The sequence below is a fragment of the Hylobates moloch genome, unplaced genomic scaffold, assembly GCF_009828535.3.
Source record: "Hylobates moloch isolate HMO894 unplaced genomic scaffold, HMol_V3 SCAFFOLD_18, whole genome shotgun sequence".
NCBI classification, from domain to species: Eukaryota; Metazoa; Chordata; class Mammalia; order Primates; family Hylobatidae; genus Hylobates; species Hylobates moloch.
This window is the reverse complement of record NW_026652293.1, coordinates 265753-284814: the sequence shown is the minus strand read 5'-3', so window position 1 is coordinate 284814 and position 19062 is coordinate 265753. Positions and strand designations below refer to the sequence as shown.

Below are 19062 nucleotides of genomic sequence, written 5' to 3'. Positions count from 1 at the left end.
AAGGTTACTTGTGCTTCAGTTGCCCCAGCTGTAAAAAGGGGGACATAATTGTATCCACCTCAAGGGGTTGTTATGAGGATTACACGTCTAGATTTATGCAAAGCGGTTGGAGTGGCACCTGGTTTTTATTATTCCTGCTCCAGCCACACCCTTGGACAGTTCTCACATCGACATCATCGCCTGTTTCCAGTGATGCCAACCTTTCTGCTGGAATGCCCTTTCCTCTTTCTCTGTCTGTTAAGGCCAGTTCAAATGTCCTGCCTCCTGAGTCTCATTTTCTCAGGTGAAAACAGGGGTTAATCATTGCTGCCCTGCCTGCCTCTCTGGACGACTGAGGGAGAGACAGCCCTGGCACTCTGAACAGCACTGGACAGTGCAGGCTGCGTCACAGTGTCCCGCTTGTTCTGTCACATCCATTGCCAGATGCAGATGTTGAAGCCAAGAGGTGCTGTGGTTAAAGTGTCCTTTCTCTTCCCTCCAAACTGACCATTTGGCGGCCAGTTCAGGCAGAGGCCATTTGAGATTTGGTTCCTGAAGCAGCCCCCGCCATGTCTCATATGAGGCCAGTGGAAGCCGCCCCAGCTGTGTCCTGCAGCACAGGTCTTCGCAGAATGAGGGCCTTGGAGACCACCCTGTTCCCCATCATGTGCTGATGGGGGCAGTGGAGCTTGGGGCACTAAGCCATCCCTGCCTGTGGCCCTGAAGATGCGGTGCCCTGGTGCTGAGCGTTGCTGGGCGGTGAGGCTCTCTGGCCTGATGCCATCACTGTGCACATGTGGCTGATGTTTGATTCCTGTTCTTCACCCTTTCTAGCCTATGCTGGGGACCCAGAGATAAATCAGCTTCAGGCATGACGCAGGGAGCTCACAGCAGAGGGGGCAGGCCACTGGGTATCAGATAATGACCACACAGTGTGACTCAGGGTCAGGGAGCCCAGTGCGAGGTGTGAGAGAGCTTCATTTGGGAAGAGATAGGCTTGTGTTGGCCTGACAGGAAGGGGAAAGGCATTCCGCTCACTACATGTAGCCCAGAGGTGCAAAGTGGCAGGGATAAACCGGCTCTGAAGGGCACATGTGGGCAAGTGAAGGCTGGCAAGGGCCAGGGGCCTGAGGGCCAGGCTGAGCTCCTGGGACCTCATCTGCAGGGGCCAGTAATGGGCGCTGAGATGCCTCTCAGAGGGGCCTGGTGGGGGGTAACACATCACAGATGCCACACTCCTGGACAGGAGAGGTCTGGTCTCAGGCTGTTACTGTGGGCCTAGAGAGGGGCACGGTTTGCCCAGCGTCACACAGGGCATTGGTACTGCCTGTGGCCAAATGGAGAAGTAAGTCTTTGTTTGGGCTAAGTGTTGAGAGTGAAGACCTCTTGAGCGCTTGCCTTCTACTGTTCTCAGGCAGAAAGGTCACAGCGCAGATCTTGCTGGGACTCCCTGTCTCTGTGGTCACTTGCTCTGGTCTGGCCGACTCTCAGCTCAGGATGTTTCTGGGTGGGAGATACATGGAACTCAACAGGTGGGTCAACTTGGTAGACGGTGGAGGGCTGCAGCCAGGAGGGAGGACTGGAACCAGAGCCCAGCCGGGGTAAATGCTTCTTGCCTGGGGAAGGAGGGCAGCTGCTGTGAGTCCTGCCCGGGCAGATGGTGCCTCTGTGAAGCCTCTGAGGCCTCCTTCCCTCTGACTGGGCTGTGGCTCCTCTGTACGCCCACTGCCCACTGCCCCCTGCTTCGCTCCGTCATAGCACTTACTGCTCTGAATTGAAACTGTCCACGTCTCTCTTTCTAATGTCTGTTGAATGAGTGTTGAGGTGCATGGACCAACTGTACCTTTGAACTGGTCTCTTAACCTGCCCCACCCTGTGAGGGTGGAGTGTAAGGAGACCATCAAACGACCTGAGAGAACGTGCTCAGCCATCCACAAAGTGCTATTGAAAGCAGGGGGCTTGAGGAAGAATGTGGACCCTGCAGTTCTAAGACTACTGTGAGGTTTTTATTCCCCAGCCATGCCTGGCCCAGAGTCTGACCTGGGGGTGTGGCTGGTGCCTCTGGTGTACTCTTGGGCCTTCATGAATTCTGCCAGCAGGTGTCCTCAAGGTGCCCCCAAATGAATTCGCTGCCATTGGGCAAGATCAGGCACTCAGTAAAAATGGAAAAACGAGTGGTGCAGCCCTTTTAGAATTTTTCTGGCGGGTTTTCTGGTTTTCACCAGAAAACATCCCCCACACACAAAAACCAATTTAAAAACTGTACTTATTTAGCAGGTTTTTCCTTAGCACCTCTTCTTGTACATGACACCGTATAGGGGCTGTGGGCCTGCCCTGGAGGAGCTCAGGGTTTCCTGGGGAAAGCAAGACAATCACCCATCAGCGTGAGACCAAGGAGGAGGAGTGTGCTGTGGAGCTCGGGAAGGACATCCTAGTTCCCAGTCGGGAGACCAGGGAAGTTCCCAGTCGGGAGACCAGGGAAGTCTTTGTGGAGGAGGGGGCATTTGGCCCGGGCACTAAGGAATGGGCGGGAGAGCAGAGAGGGTGGCAGGAAAGGTGGCACAGAGGCTGGGGGACTGGGTGTAGTCCCTAGTCCCTGGCTCAGCAGGACTGCACAGCTGCACGAGGGGAGAGCCCCCTTCCACCCGCCACCTCTTCCCCTTTCCCCACCTCTCCCCTGCAAAGTGCTCAGAGCACATTTTGTAGGGACTAGTCAAAATACAGACTCAGACGGATTTATCCCCCATGAGCCCACACTCGCATTCCTGGGCACAGGAGGGAGCGATGAGCCCGTGGGGATGTTTGCAGAGAAAACAGAAACGAATGAGTCTGGTGAGGTGCTCGTCTTGAATCAGGGACTGAGCGGGTGTCAGCACGCCACACACAGGGCCAGAGCCTACCGAGCAGGAAACGCGCTGGGGCAGGGCCAGTCTGGCCTCCAGCGAGGCAGCCCCGGTTCCTCAGCCTCGACAGCACAGCACGGTGATTCTGATGGCTCCAGAGAGGGCCAGGGGCTGGGTCCTCCGGGCTCAAGGTGGGGCTGGGGGCACAGCCGGGCCCGCTTGCGTCTAGGACTCTTCCTCATCTATGATGTGGTGGACGCCACCAGCTCCCTGAATTGGGGTGAGAGATGCGGGGAGGTCAAGCACCTGTGCCTGGGAGCTTGCACAAGTGGGAGCAGTTGTCACTGTCCCCTGGTGACATGGAGGCCTGAGGCAGAGAAAACCCTGTGATACCCGGTTAACTGGAACCCCTGTTAGCCAGAACTCCTGCCCACCATCCATCCCTTCGTAAAGGAGGTGGCCAGATGCTATGGGAAGACCCTGGCTGGGTGGTGGGCGGCGGGACCTCTGACCTGGCACTGCCCCTTCCTAGCTGGGAGGACCCGTTGCGTGTAAGCAGACCTTGTGGCTTGGGGAAGAGAACACACAGAACCACCCGACAGCAGGGGGCCCTTCAGGAAGCTCCTCGGCTCTCACAGGGTGAGGAGAGCGGGGATGTACTCGGGTCTTCCATGAGGAGTTATTGTGGGGGCTCAACTGTACAAGGCCTAAGATGGGCTTGGTAAAGTGGGGCTGGCTGGTTGGACCTGGTGATAGATGTTGTCTCAGAGTCTCCTTAGAATGGCTGGGAGTAAATAATTAATGAAAGAACTCCATGGGAAGCCCTTAGGAGACTGTTCTTTCCTTCCACTGCCCACCCCCCAAAAATATCTGAGAGACCCAGGTGGGCAGGTGATGCCTTGCAGGGTATGAAAGGCCTTGGGAGCTGGGACTACTTCCCTCCTCCTCTGTCCAAGAGGTGAGCGGCCCCTTCCAAGACCAGCTCTCCTGCTTGGCTCTGGTTCTGCTCCCACCGTGATTCTCTCGTTTGCCTCCATCTTGGGAAAACCTTTCCTTAACTTCAGGAGATTCTGGGTTCCAGTCCATGTTCTGCACCTCGGAGGCTGTGTGACCTCGGCCAAGTCACTTGGCCTCTCTGAGCCTCAGTGGCCTCACTGGCAGTGGGGTAGCTCTCGGGAGCCTCCTATACACAGCTCTGGAATCCACTGTGTACCAGGGCAAAGAAAGGGCTCAACACTGTCAGGAAGTTCAGTTAGGTGTTAGATATGGTGACCCTGCAGGCCACAGTCCCATCTCCCTAGCATGGTGGACAAGGCCCTTGGTGATCTGGCCACAGCAAACGTATTGCCCCACCCCCGCCACCGTTCAGGCCACCCGGAACATTTCGCATTCTCTGAACCCACCACATGTTCTCATGCTTCTGTGCCTTTGCATGGTCACTCTTTTCTTGGCTGGAGAGCTCCTATTTCTCTCTTAAACCCAGCTCAGATGCTCCCTTTTGGACTCCTTCCTGTCTCTTTCAAGCAGAGTCAGTTCCCCTGGCCAGAGATGAGCGCTGTCTTCCCTGCGTTCCAGTTTATCTGCTCCCTTCGCTGCCTCCCCTCACAGTCTGTGAGCTTCCCCAGGAGAGGGAGAGGATCTGATTCATCTGTGCCTCCAGGGCCCAGCTCAGGGTCTGCCACCAACCAATCAAGGACCAAGCAAGGACCATTTTCCTGTGCTCACAAGGACCTCTGTTCTCTTTCCGAACCTTCTTTCCCACCTTGGAGGGAAAAAGCACTGTGGATGAGAACAAAGCAATGTCCTCCATCAGAGAGGCCAGGGAGCTGGTGGAAAGTGGAGTAGGCTGAGCCGGAGGGGAGAATTGTGCCGTGTGGAGCTGAAAGATAAGAAGGGGCTACGATCTGACTTGGCAGTGCGCTGCCTCCAGAATGGGCTGCAAGGGAATCTCCCTTCCTTCCTTCCTTCCTTCCTTCCTTCCTTCCTTCCTTCCTTCCTTCCTTCCTTCCTTCCTTCCTTCCTTCCTCCTCCCTCCCTCCCTCCCTCCCTCTCTGATTTACTGAGTACCCAGCTTCAGGGCAGTCATAGCTCTGCTCCTTGGGGAAACAGTGGAGCATGAGAGTGAACCTCCTAAAGGGGCTTTGCAGTCTGGTGGGAGAGATGGAAGGAACAATGGCCATAGGTGGGCAGCTGGGATCATGGCTGCGGGAGTGGAGAGGGGCCAGTGAGCAGCCTGGTGGATGACGGGGAGAGGAAACTAGAGGAAGGGCCAGGGCAGAGGGGTAGGGCAGGTTTCTGACGGAACCCATGCATGAGAGGGAGTGGGGAGAATCTGAGGTGGGGCTGGCCACAGGCTGGCTGGAGGGCTCAGCAGGGAGCAGTTCCTGAGGCCAGATGGCTCGGCACAGTTGCAGCGGCTCCCAGCAGATCTGGCTGTGGGATGGAGGACAGATTGAAGGGCCAGTCAGGGGCAGGAGCCTCAGACCGTGGTAGCGGTGGCCAGTGCTGAAGGAGAGGCCACCGCTGGGGAGAGGAGGGGATGGGTTAGGACCCACTATTTGAGACCTGACAACTGACTGGATGTGAAAGCTGAGGGTGAGAGAGACAGTCACAGGCAAGGAGGGAAGTGACAGTTGTCTCAGGAAATAACTTGTTGGAAGAGAGGGGAAAAAACACAAAGAACTCAGCAGGGATCTCTGCAACTCAGGGTAATTTTGGCTTCGGAGAGTCAGCCTGCTAATCAGATTGTAAAAATCAGGTACCAGGGTTTTTGCAGAAAATGCAGCAGATCAAAGCCAGCGTCGATTAGGCTCTGATTAAACATTGCCGAGGAGGTCAGACTCATTACGGAGGAATGTACACAGGCCGGCAGCGCTGACGGGGGATAATAACAGATCGCGCCCGGCAGCGCAGACACCACGGCGCTCTTGGGACGCGGTCCTCCGCGGCGGGGCGGCCACAAGGAATGGTATGTCCGCGGGCTCCAGTGGGAGTGAAGGTGCAGGGGTGTGTGGCAGCATGTAGGGTCAGCTGCGTGCTGTCTAGTCTCCTTCTCTGTGGCCCCTGGATGGGGAGTGCTCCTGTGAGCTGGGCATTGGCAGAGGTCAGCCAGGACACCAGCCTTGCTGTCTTTCACCTTTACCTGCTTGCTCATGGCCTTTTTGCTGGAGGAAATGCCTCCCCACCCTCTTCTTCCTTCTGTTTCCCTCCCAGAACTCTGCCAGCATCTCCTCCAGGAAGCCTTCCCTGACTTCCAGCCGAGGTCAGGTGTCTCCTCTGGGTCCCCACAGCCTCAGTGCTCTGGCTTGTCTCCCCTCCCATGAGTCTCTTGATGGCAGCATGACTCTCTGTGTCCTCTGTTTCTAGCTCAGGGCTGGGCAGAGTGGATTCACTGATCTGGGCAGAGCCAATTCCCTGAAGCCACACAGCAAGCCAGGCTCCACTTGCCTGCCCTAAAGCAGGCCCAGGACTTCTGCTGAGAGGGAGTCATGGTGTAGGGGTGCTGGGAGTCTGCTGGCCAGGAGGAGAGGAGAGGTAGGTGGCCTGCCAGGCTGGTGTGGGAGCTGTATGAAGGAGATGCATGGCAGGGAAGAAGGGAATGAGTGCCAGGCTGAAGAGCCTGGACGTGAACTTGTGGGCACTAGTGAGCCACTGAAAGTTGTTGATTTGAGGTAGTGACAGAAACCAAACTGTGCTTCAGGAGATACTGGAGGGCCCTCCATTTCTTTTGTGAGAGCAAGATTCTCTGAACAGCCACCCACCCTGGTGGCTTCGACCTCTACTTGTTGCTTCACCCCACAGTGTGAAGTGAGGCCCACCTGTCACCTGCAGTGGTCCCCATGCACAATCTTAAGGGGCCCAGGCTGGTTTTGACCACAGAAAGCCCAGGAGTCAGAGGGAGCAGGGAGACCCCTAGAGGCTTCTAGGCTTTCCCACGCTTTCCCAGGGTTAGGAAAATCGGCTGAATTTGGTTCACACATTCCATAAATACACAACACCTTCTGGGCGCCAGCCCTGTGTTGAGTTCTGGGGAGGCCCTGAGGTTCTAGCAGCCTGGCTCCCTCCAGAGAGGACAGGAGGAGCTGGACTGCAGATATCTTGGGGGTGGGGAGGACATGGACCCAGGAATGCCCTGCCCATCTGAGGGAGACATGGACACCCCCAGGCCTGGCTGGGAACTTTGGAGTTTAGAAGGAAGGAACACAAAAGCCCTTAACCTCCCAGCTGGAATGTGGACACTTCATCCGTCCTGCTCTCCATCTCTACTCCAGCCCCATAAATGTCCAATTTGGGGAAAAGATTCCACTCTAAGCCCCAGCAGAATAAGGTGATTAAGAAACTGAGCTCCATAAAATTGTCCGCGCTCTGGCAGGCGGGGTCGAGTCTCAAGCCTGGCAAGGACTGTACAAAGCCCTTGTCCTTCTAGTCCACGTCCTCCCAATGCACAAATCCCTTCTGCAGCATCTCCAGCAAGTGACCACCCACTGTGTGCTTGAGGGTCTCTCTTGACAGATGCTCGTTACCTCCCCAGGGTACCCAATTCAGCGCTGTGACACTCCATTCCTGACAAGCATTTACCGGGCACCTCGGTCATTCTTTCATTCCACGTGCCTGCCTGTGCCAGGTCTTCTGCTAGGGCTAGAAACAGAAGAGCTAAGGCTAGTACCTGCTAACATCCTTGATGCGTGCTGTGTGCCAGACACAGTTCTGATTTATGTGGATGATCTTGTGTGATCCATGTGAGGACTCTCTGAAGTACGTGGTGCCCTCATTCTCCCCATTTCACAGATGAGGTCCGCGGAGATAGAGTAACTCACCCAGGGTCATGCAGATAATCAGAAGCAGGGCTGGGGCTTGGACGCAGGATTCTTTGACACCGTAGTCTCTGCTCATGGTCATTGTGCTCCACAAGTTAGGAGTTCTTTGGTTTGGGGACTCAGGCTCTGGGGACTGCCTGCCTGCGGTTGTAATCACATTCACCTGGTATGAGGATGCCCGTTAGGGAGTTGCTGAGTGTGAGCGCTCGGATGAGCACCTGGCCGTTGGTGGATGTTCAGGAGGTGTTCACGGTGTGTATCCACAGTGCAGGTGGGGAGCCGGGAATGTGTCTGCCCGAAGTGGGACCCCAGACTCCGTATGCCAGGACTGAACTCACCTTCTTTCCTTTCCTTCTAAAGCACTGTGCCACCCTCTGCCTCAGTGCTTTGCACAGAGCATTCCCTTGACCTGGAATCCTCTCCCTTCCTTTGCTGCAGCCTTTGCTCACTATTTCCTCACTCTTCATGTCTCAGTTGATGCTACTTCTACAGGGAAGACTTCCTGATTCCTCTCCGATGTATACCCCCTTCATGTGTCTAACAGAGTTGATCGTGTATTATCCGTGTGGTTCCTTGATTGCTCTCTGACCCCTCACTAGGTGCTGAGCTCAAGGCAGGGACATCTGTTTAGCTCATCATACAGTTAGGGGCCACAGTCCCTCTATCTGTAAAATGGCAGAGTTGTCTGAGATAATCTTCGAGTTTCCTTCCTACTCTGGTCTGATTGAATGAGCTACTGCTGCATACTTGTTAGGAAAGGCAGCTCCTCCTAGATTAACCAATGGCGAAACGGCCTCTCCTAAGCCTTTCTCTCCTTGCCTGCCCCCGGCTCTGCATTATTGCCCCCTGAAGAATCAGTTCAGACAGAAGCGTGGGTGTATTCTAATAAGCGAAGAGCTACCAACTTGCAACACCAGCACTTAGGGTCTCTGCCAGGGCCCTTGCCATCTGCCTGTGCCTCAGCATCCCTTATGGGGACACATATTGAGAGAGAACCTGCACAGGAAGGCCCTGTTCTGATTACGTTCAGCTTACTTCAGTCACATCTACAGAATGAGAGGGCCATTCCCCCACCAGAATGTGAGCTCCTCTCAGGGATGCAGGGACTGTGCCTGATGCACCTTTCATCCCCCCACTCCTTCATGCCTAACACACAACCTGCCACCAGGTGTCAGCTGTGTTAGCGGCTGCTTGCCGGACGGCTGAAGGAGTGAAGAATGCATGGCTGCCAGCGGGTCTGGAGTTGGAGTTGGAGTCCAGTGGTGAGCGGGCTGTGTAGAGGCAGAGGGGCGCCTCACCTTTACAACAGGAAGCATCTGTGCAGGGCTGGTGCGGAATCTGGCCCCTGCTGGCCAGATGCCAAGAGTTTATTGCATGCAGCACAGCAATTTCAAATTTACTTTATTTTCTAAGAGCCGACGAATTAGTTGAAAGATTAAGAACACTTGCAAAGTAGCCTACTAAGTGGTTTAAGTTAGTGTAGTATAAACTCAGCACAGAGTGTAGCAGGAGGGGAGGGGAAACGATCACAGAAGGCCCCCGAGAGCAGGAACGTATTGCCGGCTGGGTGCAGATGGCTCTACAGAGGAAGAGGATGGGGGAGGAGAAGAGGGGGTTCAGCGCCAGTTGCTCTACCCACCCACAGCAGCCTCGAATGCATCTCAGCTCTAAGGGTAGGTCCTCCTGTGTCCCACGCACCTAGAGCAAAGTGGGGGCTTCACAAGTCTTTGTGGGGTGGTTACCACTGGTGGGCTCAGGCCCTTTTCCTGCCTCTCCTTAGTAGTCCTGGAAAAGAAATAGCCATCCTGGAGCTATGGAAGCTGCAGGAAGTCCAGTCCCCTGCTTTGTCAGCAGAGAGAATATGAATGCTCTGTTTTTTGGCTGCCTGTGACTGTCCAGCCTGGTGGCATCCACTTCTCCCATTTTACTCACAGTTTTACAGGAATTCTCCCTTGTCTCTGACTTGGGTTCAGGCCCCTTTCTGGCTCCAGCCAGTATATCCCTCCGTACTTGGCATTGTCCTGGGAGCGGGGCGGCGGCAGTGATGCAGGCAGCAGATGACTAGGCCCTGAAACTCTGCCTTGTTGGACAACTGTGGCTGGCCCCGTCTCAGCGCACCTCAGGCTGCAGCCCTGGTTCTGACGAGCAGCCCTGGAGAAGAGTATGCCATCTACTCATAACCCAGCCTAGGTACTGACAGCTGGGCATGCGTCTTCACGCAGCCACGAACTCAGAAAAGAAGGTGCCAGTGTGGATCGCGGAGCAGTGGAGGAGTGCTGGGGTTTTCCTCTTTAACTTAATTTCAGAGGCTTGCGTGGACCCCAGGCCGAGAAGAGGGGCCCGCATCCTCCCTCTGACCCTGGCAGATAGTATCAGTGCAGTCAGGCTGAAGGCCCTGGAAACACTGACCCGGCTGTGTCCAGGGTTGAGATCATCTGGCCAGTGTGTGCTCAGGGTAGATGTGTTGGGCAGTGGCCACACGTGTGCCGTCTTGTGGAGAAGTTCACCCTGGGCACAGTGAAGGGTAAAGCTCTTGTCCACAGCCAGTTCTGCATCTTCAGATACGTCTCGCCCTGCTCATTTAGACAGCTGTGGGATTAGATCTGATATTTTATTCCTGCTGCTTAGTAGGGAGAATCAGTTTTAGAATAAACTCAGATGACCCGAATGGCTTTGGTTTTGGAGTGTCTTTCATTCATTCACTCATTCATTCAGCAGACAGTAGGAGCATCACACCTATTCCCCCAGATGGGATTTGTTTTCTGACCACGTGAGTTTTCAAACCTTCTCTGATATTAACAGGGTGATTATCGCATCTTCTGAGGATCACATTTCCATGTGGTCTACAGTTCACAGAACACTTTCCCTTCTGTTATTTAATGTTGTCAAGGTGAGGGGCTTTATTATTCATCTTTTGCAAGAGGAGGAAGAGGCTCAGAGAGGTTAAGTATCTTGCCCATGGTGACACAGCTCTGTCAGGAGCAGAGGTCTGTGGCTGTCCCCTTTCACCCCAGAACTGGTACTGGTGCCACTGAGTGGTGGGCCCCACACTCATGGCATAGATGATAGTCTCTACTTCCTGCCAAAAAGCAGGGGTTTGTGGACAGGAAAGTACATTTTCTTAATTGTTTTGGGCCTTCGTGTTCCTATCTATGAGGCTCATGTGATGGAAATCTCCCTCCTTGCCTTTCCTTATGAAGATGTTAAGGACAAATGCCATATTCGATCTGAATTTTTTTAAAGCTGTTAGTGGCTGAGACAATCTAGGTCCTTTAGAATCTCCCTGTGAGTGGAGACCTGCCTCCCTCCCTGCCTTCTCTCTCCTTCATTCAACAGACATTTGGGCTGGGGACTGGGGATCTGGAGAATTCGACCTGGCACCTGACCTTGAGGAGTTCAAAGACATGTGACCTGGATGGGGTCGGTAAGGAAACAGGGGTCTCCATTACTGCTTCCATATTTGGGGGCAGCCTGTGTGCCACAAGAACATGAGGTGGCCTTTCCAAGGTCAGGCTGCCTCAGGTGTGGGTAGGAGCTGTTGGTTTTCAGCTCTAAGTATCCTCTTTACAATAAAGGACCGACGAGCTGGAGAGAGAAGTCAAAAAGTCGGGCCAGCATTGTCCACTGTGTGTCAGCATGCTACAGGGGCTTTCCAGCCCTCCCCAGGCCCTCCTCCCAGCAGCGTCAGAAGGCAGGAGTGATTGCTGTCCCAAGGAAGCATGCTCAGAGCAGCCAAGGGGCCCGTCCAGGAGGCATGGCTGACTTCGAGCTCTCATCTCTGTGGTTCTGCAGCTCAGACTTCTCTCTGGGACACTGTGGCTCTCAGTAGCCCTCCCTGGGCTCTGTGTAAATGGGGCAAGTGGCTTTCTGGGGCCCGAACAGGAGGGGCCAGGCAGCCTGTGGTTTGGGCAGGGGTCTGAGTCTCTGAGTCTTCACTGCCTCTCTCTGGGCTGACCCTTTTTCCTGGGCTCCTCCTGGAGCAGCAGATGCTTCAGGTCAGACGTTCAGCCTCACATCTGGTCTCCCTCCTACTTTCATCTGAAACTCAACTCGGATTGTCTCAGTAAACAAACAGTAAATTCAACAATACAATCTTCTTGAAATGCCTTGTAGTTATTTTAAGGCTGTTTTGGGGTTTATTTTAATTGCAGGCCCAGCTCCCACAGTCCTGCAGCTGCTGCTGGGGGCATTTGTGGCTGCCACCTCCCTCTCTCCTGCCCGTTCCCCCTCATAGTGGGCCCCGTCCCCCCCCCCCCCCCATCAGAGGTCCAGGGTGGCCTGGAGGTAGTGGAGGGAGATGAAGTGGGATGTAAGCTTGCTCCCCCGTGTTTCCCCGCTTCATCTAAGAACGCCGGCAGCTGCAGTGGCCACGAGCCCAACTTCAGACCTGGGCCTGGTGGGAAGAGGACATGAGAGGTGGGGGGTGACCTCCCAGGCTGTGGAGGGGTCATAGGGAAGGAGCAGCCAGGGGCTGGTTTTAGGTTTGCTCCCTGGGAACCGAGACCACAGGCACACCACACTTGACAGCAGAAGTGGGCTGGAAGGTTGGGTCCATAGAAGCCAGATTCTCTGGCTGGGAAGGGACCGTTCAGTTCAGCTTGTCTGGTGCTTTCCATTTCCAGTTAAGGAGACTGAGGTCAGAGACCTTTCCCCCTTTCCGAGGTTGGAGGCCTCACTCTTGCTCTGCTCCCAGCAGTTCTTGTCTGTGTTCTGGCTGATAGTACCAGTTGGCGACGCCCCGGTGATGCATCCATTTAACTCAGGGCTCAAACTCAGCAGCCTTTTAGTTCCAAGAGAACTGGGCAGTCATGGTGGCTGTTGGTACTTGGAGAGGCTGTAGGTGATGTTTCTGTGCCCTTAGTATATCTCTGCCATCACCTCCCCATCCATGGCTGGGGGGGGGCAGGTACCAGCTTTTTCTCATTAATGTGAATTAGAAAATATTGTTGGTGCTAGGAGTCCAGAGACCTGGCTTTTTTTTTTAAATGATGCCACATGCAGGTGATCTAACCTCTCTGAGCCTCAGTTTCTTCATCTGTGTGGAGGTTGAACAGCTGCAGCCCATTCTGAGGCAGCCACCCCGCTCCCAGATTCCCCCCCCCCCCCCACCCTCCTGCACTCCCAGGCGACCTGAGAACTGACGGCTCAAATCCGCAGATAGCTGCAGCTCAGCAAGGGTGGCAGGCACCTCAGGGGACATCTGGTGGGAACATCATCAGGTCTGATGGGGGTGCCCACTGCCTCAGGGGCATGGGGAGGAAAGACCAGGATCAACAGGCCTCGGGCCATCCACAGCCAGTATGTTTCCCGAGGAGCAGGCGGTGCCAGGGAACCGTGGAGGAATCCCACTTTCGGGGGCTGTTTTCTAAGTGCCAGCCACGGTGGTGGGGACCTCAGGTGTATCTTATTCTCACCACAGCTCTGGCAGGAGACATCAGTGTTTGCATTTGACACCTGAGGAGACTAAGGCTCAGAGGGGAAAGTACGTTTTGGAGGCCTCGCAGCAGTGAGGTGGGAGGCAAACACCAGAGACTGTGTCCCTCCCTTAAGCGAGAAGAAGGCTTGGAGGAACGCCTACAGACGGGCAGTTCTTGAGGTGATGACAGAGAAGCAGGGAGAGGTGAGGAGGCGCGCAGATCCCAGAGATGGCATGACAGCGAGCGTGAAGTGAGGGTGCTCCTCGCGGGTGCCCGGGGCTGGGTCCAATCGGACTGGGGCCCAGGCCCTGGGAGACGTCTGGTCTGGGCCTGCAGAGGCCCCTCTATTTATTTGTACATCGCCAGATGTAAACTAATTTGTTTAGCGAGAAAAAACACGTTTTTATTGCCTTCCAGGTTGTTTTTCCTCTGGCTGGCTGTCTGGCGTTCGATGGCCAGGCCGTGGAGCAGAGCTTTTGGGAACATGCTTAGGTGTTGGTGAGGCGAGGCTGTCATTTGCGGGGTGTTTCTCCCCACTGGGTCCCAGAACCTGGCAGACTCGAATTCCTGCCCCCGCGCCATCCTCACTGCCTGCACCGCCTTGGCCAGCCACTTGGCGGCTTTGTGCTTCCATCTTCTCACCTGGAAGGTGGGCGTCACTGCTGGTCCTTCATGGAAGGAGCCTTTCTGGTTCCACCAGTTTTGTTCGTTGGTGACAAGTGGATGTAGCAACTGTAACTCCCATTATAACTAATGTACACACTCACTCTGTTGATGGAAACACTAGCCCTTTGGGAAGCCCATTATACCCCTAATGTGCGTCTGTCATCAGAGCTGTAGGCTGGCGTCATCCTCAAGGGTGGCGGGGACAGGGGAAGGAGAGCTTGGGCTCATGGGGTACCCGCTGTTTGCGTTGCTCAGCTAGGGGCTCTGTGGATGTCACATCATGCAGTCCCAGAGACCTGTGTTACATTCTGGTTTTGTAGATCAGCCGTAGCAAGGCCAGAGGGCCTGCAGGACCGGTAAGTGGGATTTGAAGGCATGTGCGTCCAAAGCCTTCTCATTCTAGTATGAGGCAAGAATGAAAGAGAAATTATAATAAATTCAAGGAGGTATTAGAACTCCTAGCCCTGAACTAAGGCTGATGGGAGGGATACAGCCTGGCTTGGCCCTGGAGAGCATTAGAGGGCACTCTTGGAGGTCAGGGTGGAGGGTGCTTCTGGCCCCAGGACACACACGTGAAAAGCTGGAAGGCTCAGCCCGAGGGCTGGGGAAGGACCTGTGTCTTGCCTGTTTCAGCCTGATTGTCCTTAAGGAACATGTCTGTGGCAGGGCTGGGGCTGGGGGTGCATGGGGGGTGCTGGCGATTTCTAAATATCTACCTTGGTCATGCCTGTAGACCGTGCTGGATTCTGGGGACTGGCCCTCAGGGAGTGCCCCATGCAGTGGGGAGGTGGAAAGATCCTCAGGAAGACCCGGGCAGGGCCGATGGGGATGTGCTGGATCTCTTAGGCTTGGAGGTTCCTCCCTGGGTTGTGGTGCCAGGGTGTGGGGGAGGCAGGTAGCGCAGCCCTTAGCCCAGACTGAGGAGGAGACTGAGCTGGGGAAGGGTGGATGCTTCTCAGTCCAGGCCTGGGCCGATTGCGCTCAGAGCTTTGAGGGGAACCACAATTCCTGCCTGGTCCTCCCTGATGAGTCTTTCCTTGTCCCCACCCCTTAAGTGGAGCCACTGAGGCTGATACCCTTGGGGCCTGTGGGGTGGGGTATCCCCAATTGTTGCATCCCACAGATTTGACCAAAACCTCAAACCCCAAACCAGAGCAAATGGTGTTAATTTGCTGAATCCCAAAGTGAATCCAAGGATTAATTTTTTTTCCTTGAACTGTGAACCAAGTCTACGATTTCTTCTTCAAAATAAAAGAGGGTTCTGTTCAAGACATTTCACATCTTAACTGTGCCTTTTTCCCCCTCCTGCTTTTGCCTGGGGATTCTTGGACAAGGTCCTGATGGCTGCTGGCTCCAGGCTTCTCTCTCTGGGCCAGGTAGGAGAGGAGGTGGGATGGGGTGGGGTAGGAGCCGCTGTTCTGTGGGGTGGGGGTCGGGGGAGGTTTTGGTGAGGAAGTGGCAGGACAATGAGAGCTCCAGTTGGAAGGAGCCCTGGGCCAGGAGCCAGAAGACCTGTGTTCGAGTCCGGACTTTGCTGCTCTGTGCCTCTGTGTGAGAGCTGCACCTCTATAAGCCTCTGCCACAATGAGGAAAACAGTCCTCTTGCCTTCAGAGCCATGAGGAGAAGTCCCCTGGCAGTGTCTGTCTGTGCTTGAGGCCAGCTGTGAGAGGTGGTCAGCGACACCTGCATGTTTGCACAGCTCCTGGTTTCATTTTCTCAGACTTCCCCAGACAGGTGTGGGAGGGAGATGATGTTTTTCTTGCCTTGGGAGATCTGGGCTCACTCAGAGTGGGGCTATGACTTGCCCAAAGTTGGGCCCTAATTTGGGTCTGAGCCAGGCACCTACCCAAGCTTCTGATTCAGAGAAGCAGCAAGGGCACGAGCAGAGCACAGGTTTCACTGTCAGACCCTGCTTGAGCTGTGTGACCTCAGGCCATGTGCCCTCTCTGAGCCACATCTCTAAAGGTGGAATAATAATCCCAAGTGAGTGATTTTCTTGTCCTTGCTAGGATTAAAGCCACCCACTCAGAGCTTGCACACAGAAGACGCTTGGAGAGTAAGTAAATGAATATTAATTTAACAAGGTTTGGGAAAGAGGCTATTTTGGGGAATTTCAGGATGCTGGAGTTATCAGGACCCTCACCCGTAACCCCAGTCAAGCAAAGCTGGTGGCTGCAGACAACCAGCTGTCTCCAGGTGAGATGCTGTGACTCCGTCAGCCCATGAGTCTCCTGGCCAGAAGTGAGTGAGGAGAGCTGAATCACCGAGTGTGCGCAGGGAGACTGTCCCTGCCGCTCCTGGGCTATGGTGAGTGAGTGACAGCTCCTGCAGGGCACTTCTATTTGAAATCTGCTTGTAATCTCTCCTAGAAGCCTGCATACCAGGCTTGGCTCATCCCGCACTGCCTGAATGACCTCAGGCCAGTCTTGCCTCTCTCGGCCTCAGTTTCCTCTTCTGTAAAAGAGAAATTTCCTGCCAGCTTTGGTGGGGTGGTGAGCCTAGCATCCCTTATGTGGATGACTTCAGCTCAATCCCAGGGGCCTCTGGATCAGCCTTGGAGCCTAGCCACATCATCAAGTACTTCATTACATGCTCCTCAGGTTAACATGCCTTTACCCTAAGCCTAAGCTCTGGACATCAGAACTGGGCTGTGTCTGCTGCTTCTCTGCCTCTCCTAGTGTCTCCCACCGTGCTGAACATCCTGGCTACAACAGCAACAACAGCTCACATGCCTGCAACTCCTCTGAGCACATTTACATGTATTCCCGTCCCCATATTACAGATGTGGAAACCAGGGCACAGAGAACTTAAGTAATTTAGACCTGTGATTTAAAAAAACAGTGTTTCTTACACTTTCCTGTGCATAAAAATCATCTGACAGGCTTGTTGATATCCAGATTCCTGAGCCCTGTCCCCAGAGATTCTGTTTCAATAGGTTGGGGTGAGAATCTGGATTTCTAGCAGGTTTCTTGGCGATGCTGATGCCACTGGACTGTGGACCACGCGTTGGATAGCACTGATCAAAGCCACTCTCACACGGGTATTTGCAATGTTTTCACCCCCATCTCAATGGATTTTTTTTTTTTTTTTTGAGACAGAGTCTCACTCTGTTACCCAGGCGGGAGTGCAGTGGCATGATCTTGGCTCACTGCAACCTCTGCCTCCCGGGTTCAAGCGATTCTTGTGCCTCAGCCTCCCAAGTAGCTGCGATTACAGGCGCGTGCCCCAATGCCCAGCTAATTTTTGTATTTTTCATAGAGATGGGGGTTTCACCATGTTGGTCAGGCTGGTCTCGAACTCCTGACCTCAAGTCATCCGCCCGCCTCGGCCTCCCAAAGTGCTGGGATTACAGGCGTGAGCCACCGCTCCTGGCCTCAGTGGATTCTTAACCACAACCCTGATGAGGAGCCAGACCACACAGGCTTCCATGCATTCTTGCCTTCATGCGGACTTCACCACCTACCGTGCAGCAACCATGGTGCTTAGCATTAGGGAATGTGTAATGGAGAGTGGCTTAATTCTTGTTCTAGAGAAAAATAGGCCCAGAGAATTGAACTTTGTTCTTTTGTTTTTCTATCCATCTGTTCCTCCAACAAATGCTTACCAGTGCTGTTCTGTCCCAGGCCCTGAGCTGGGTGACTGAGAAGAACAGATGTAGCCCTGGTTTGGAGGAAATCAGTGTAGTGGGAGATGCACGAGAAGCTCGGGGAGTAGTAGATGTCCATAGGTAGGGGCCACTGGGGACATAGGTGTCAAAGGACTCTTTCCGAAGGAGGTGACTTGCCCAGGACCTCACAGCTGCTAAGCATAGTCAGGGCTTGAAGCCACGGCTCCCCTGCGCTGTGCTGCCTTTCTGTAAAGCCCTTTTGGTTCATTCCCTTAGCACAGTGTGACTGGAGGCATGGGTTTATTTTGTTTTTCCTGTATATCTGGGGCTGAGTTTCCCTGGCCAAGTTGCCCCAGTGGTAACCCAGGCCCTTTCAGAGTCATTTTATCACTGCTATCTCTAAATCACTCCGGCGTTCCACCAGCAACAACGACAAAAATTCTGTGGGCCTGGTGTGGACAAGAGGTTAAAGACATAACACTTATGAGCCTAAACTGAGTGTGGGCTCGGGAAATGAAGGGGGGCTTGTGGGGACCCAGATTGGAACAAGGCTTCCACCTCCACTGGCGCCACTTAGGCCTTTATAGGCATGAGATTGTGGGGAACATGGAGTGCTTGCCAGCTCAGGGAATAATGCACCCGACACTGGAGCGACCTGGCTGGGCAGAGACCTGGGGACAGTCTGGCTAGGCTGGGCCTAGGGGAGGGCCCACACTGCCTGAGCCCTGCAGCCAGTCCCAGCAGAGAGGAGGGTAGGGCCACAGCAGCTCCAGGGCGCTCTTGCCGCTGTGGGCGGCTACATTTGGGAGATCACGGCCTGCTTTTATACCCAGCCCTGAGCTGGGTACTGTGGGGCATAGAAAGAGAGAAAACTCAAGGTTTGTGTGGGGAAGGGGAGATAGAGGAGCAGGTGGAAAGTCTTGCAGGGCACATTGTCAAACAAAGCATCAGAGGCTGCAGGCAGACTTCACAGACCTGCAAATGCAAGGCCTCAAACGCCAATTGGGTTTGGGTTGGCAGAGAAGCCTTGTTGTCAATCCAGCTCACTGCTCTGTGCGGTTGGAGACTGCTCGGGACCCACAGCCGAATAAATAGTCCAATGATAGGGGATATTCTGAGTACTAGAGAAGCACACAGTAAGTCACTCTAGGCCCAGGGGTAGGAGGTGATCAGGGATGGCTTCACAGAGTAGGTGATCTTGGGGCTGGGCCTTGCAGGATGTCTAGGAGTTAACAGATAGGAAGGTGAGAAAGTTTTCCAGGAGGAACTCCATGCAGCTCTGAGTTGGGTCAGGTGGATAGAATGGTTCCATTTCGTACACAGGAAGGCGGGGCTTACGGAGGTGGACTGACTTGCCCAAGGTGATGGAGGCCAGACCTCTGGATTCCTCATCTAATGTTCTGCCCACTGCCCTGCACTGCTTCCTAACTCTACTCTCAGGCCCCAGCAGGAGCCCTGGAAGGCTTAGGATATACCCTGGGCTTCTGGTCCATTTTGGCACCTGGATCGGAAGAATGGCTGGGTGGGATGGGTTCAGGGCTGCTTGGAGGCAGGCCTTGACTCAGTTGGCCTTGGCCCTCCTACCTTGCAGCTGGCCAGGGCCTGCTGTGTATCCCAGGCTATAGCTCACAGAGGGAAAAGCTGAGAATTTCCTCATCCTACAGTAGGAGGAAGTGGGAATGAAGATTCAAACTCAATTCTTAATAAATATAATTTTTTTTTTTTTTTTTTT

The 19062-nt window shown here is 54.3% G+C and overlaps 1 protein-coding gene and 1 non-coding gene across 2 annotated transcripts in view; both read left to right on the top strand.

Annotated features, from left to right (window-relative positions):
• Positions 1-19062, top strand: part of GLIS1 (GLIS family zinc finger 1) — a 236996-nt gene that overhangs the window by 47910 nt on the left and 170024 nt on the right. The window lies entirely within an intron of this gene.
• Positions 2152-2215, top strand: LOC116458145 (U7 small nuclear RNA). Its single transcript, XR_004245216.1, has one exon. It is a non-coding gene; the product is annotated as a U7 small nuclear RNA (small nuclear RNA).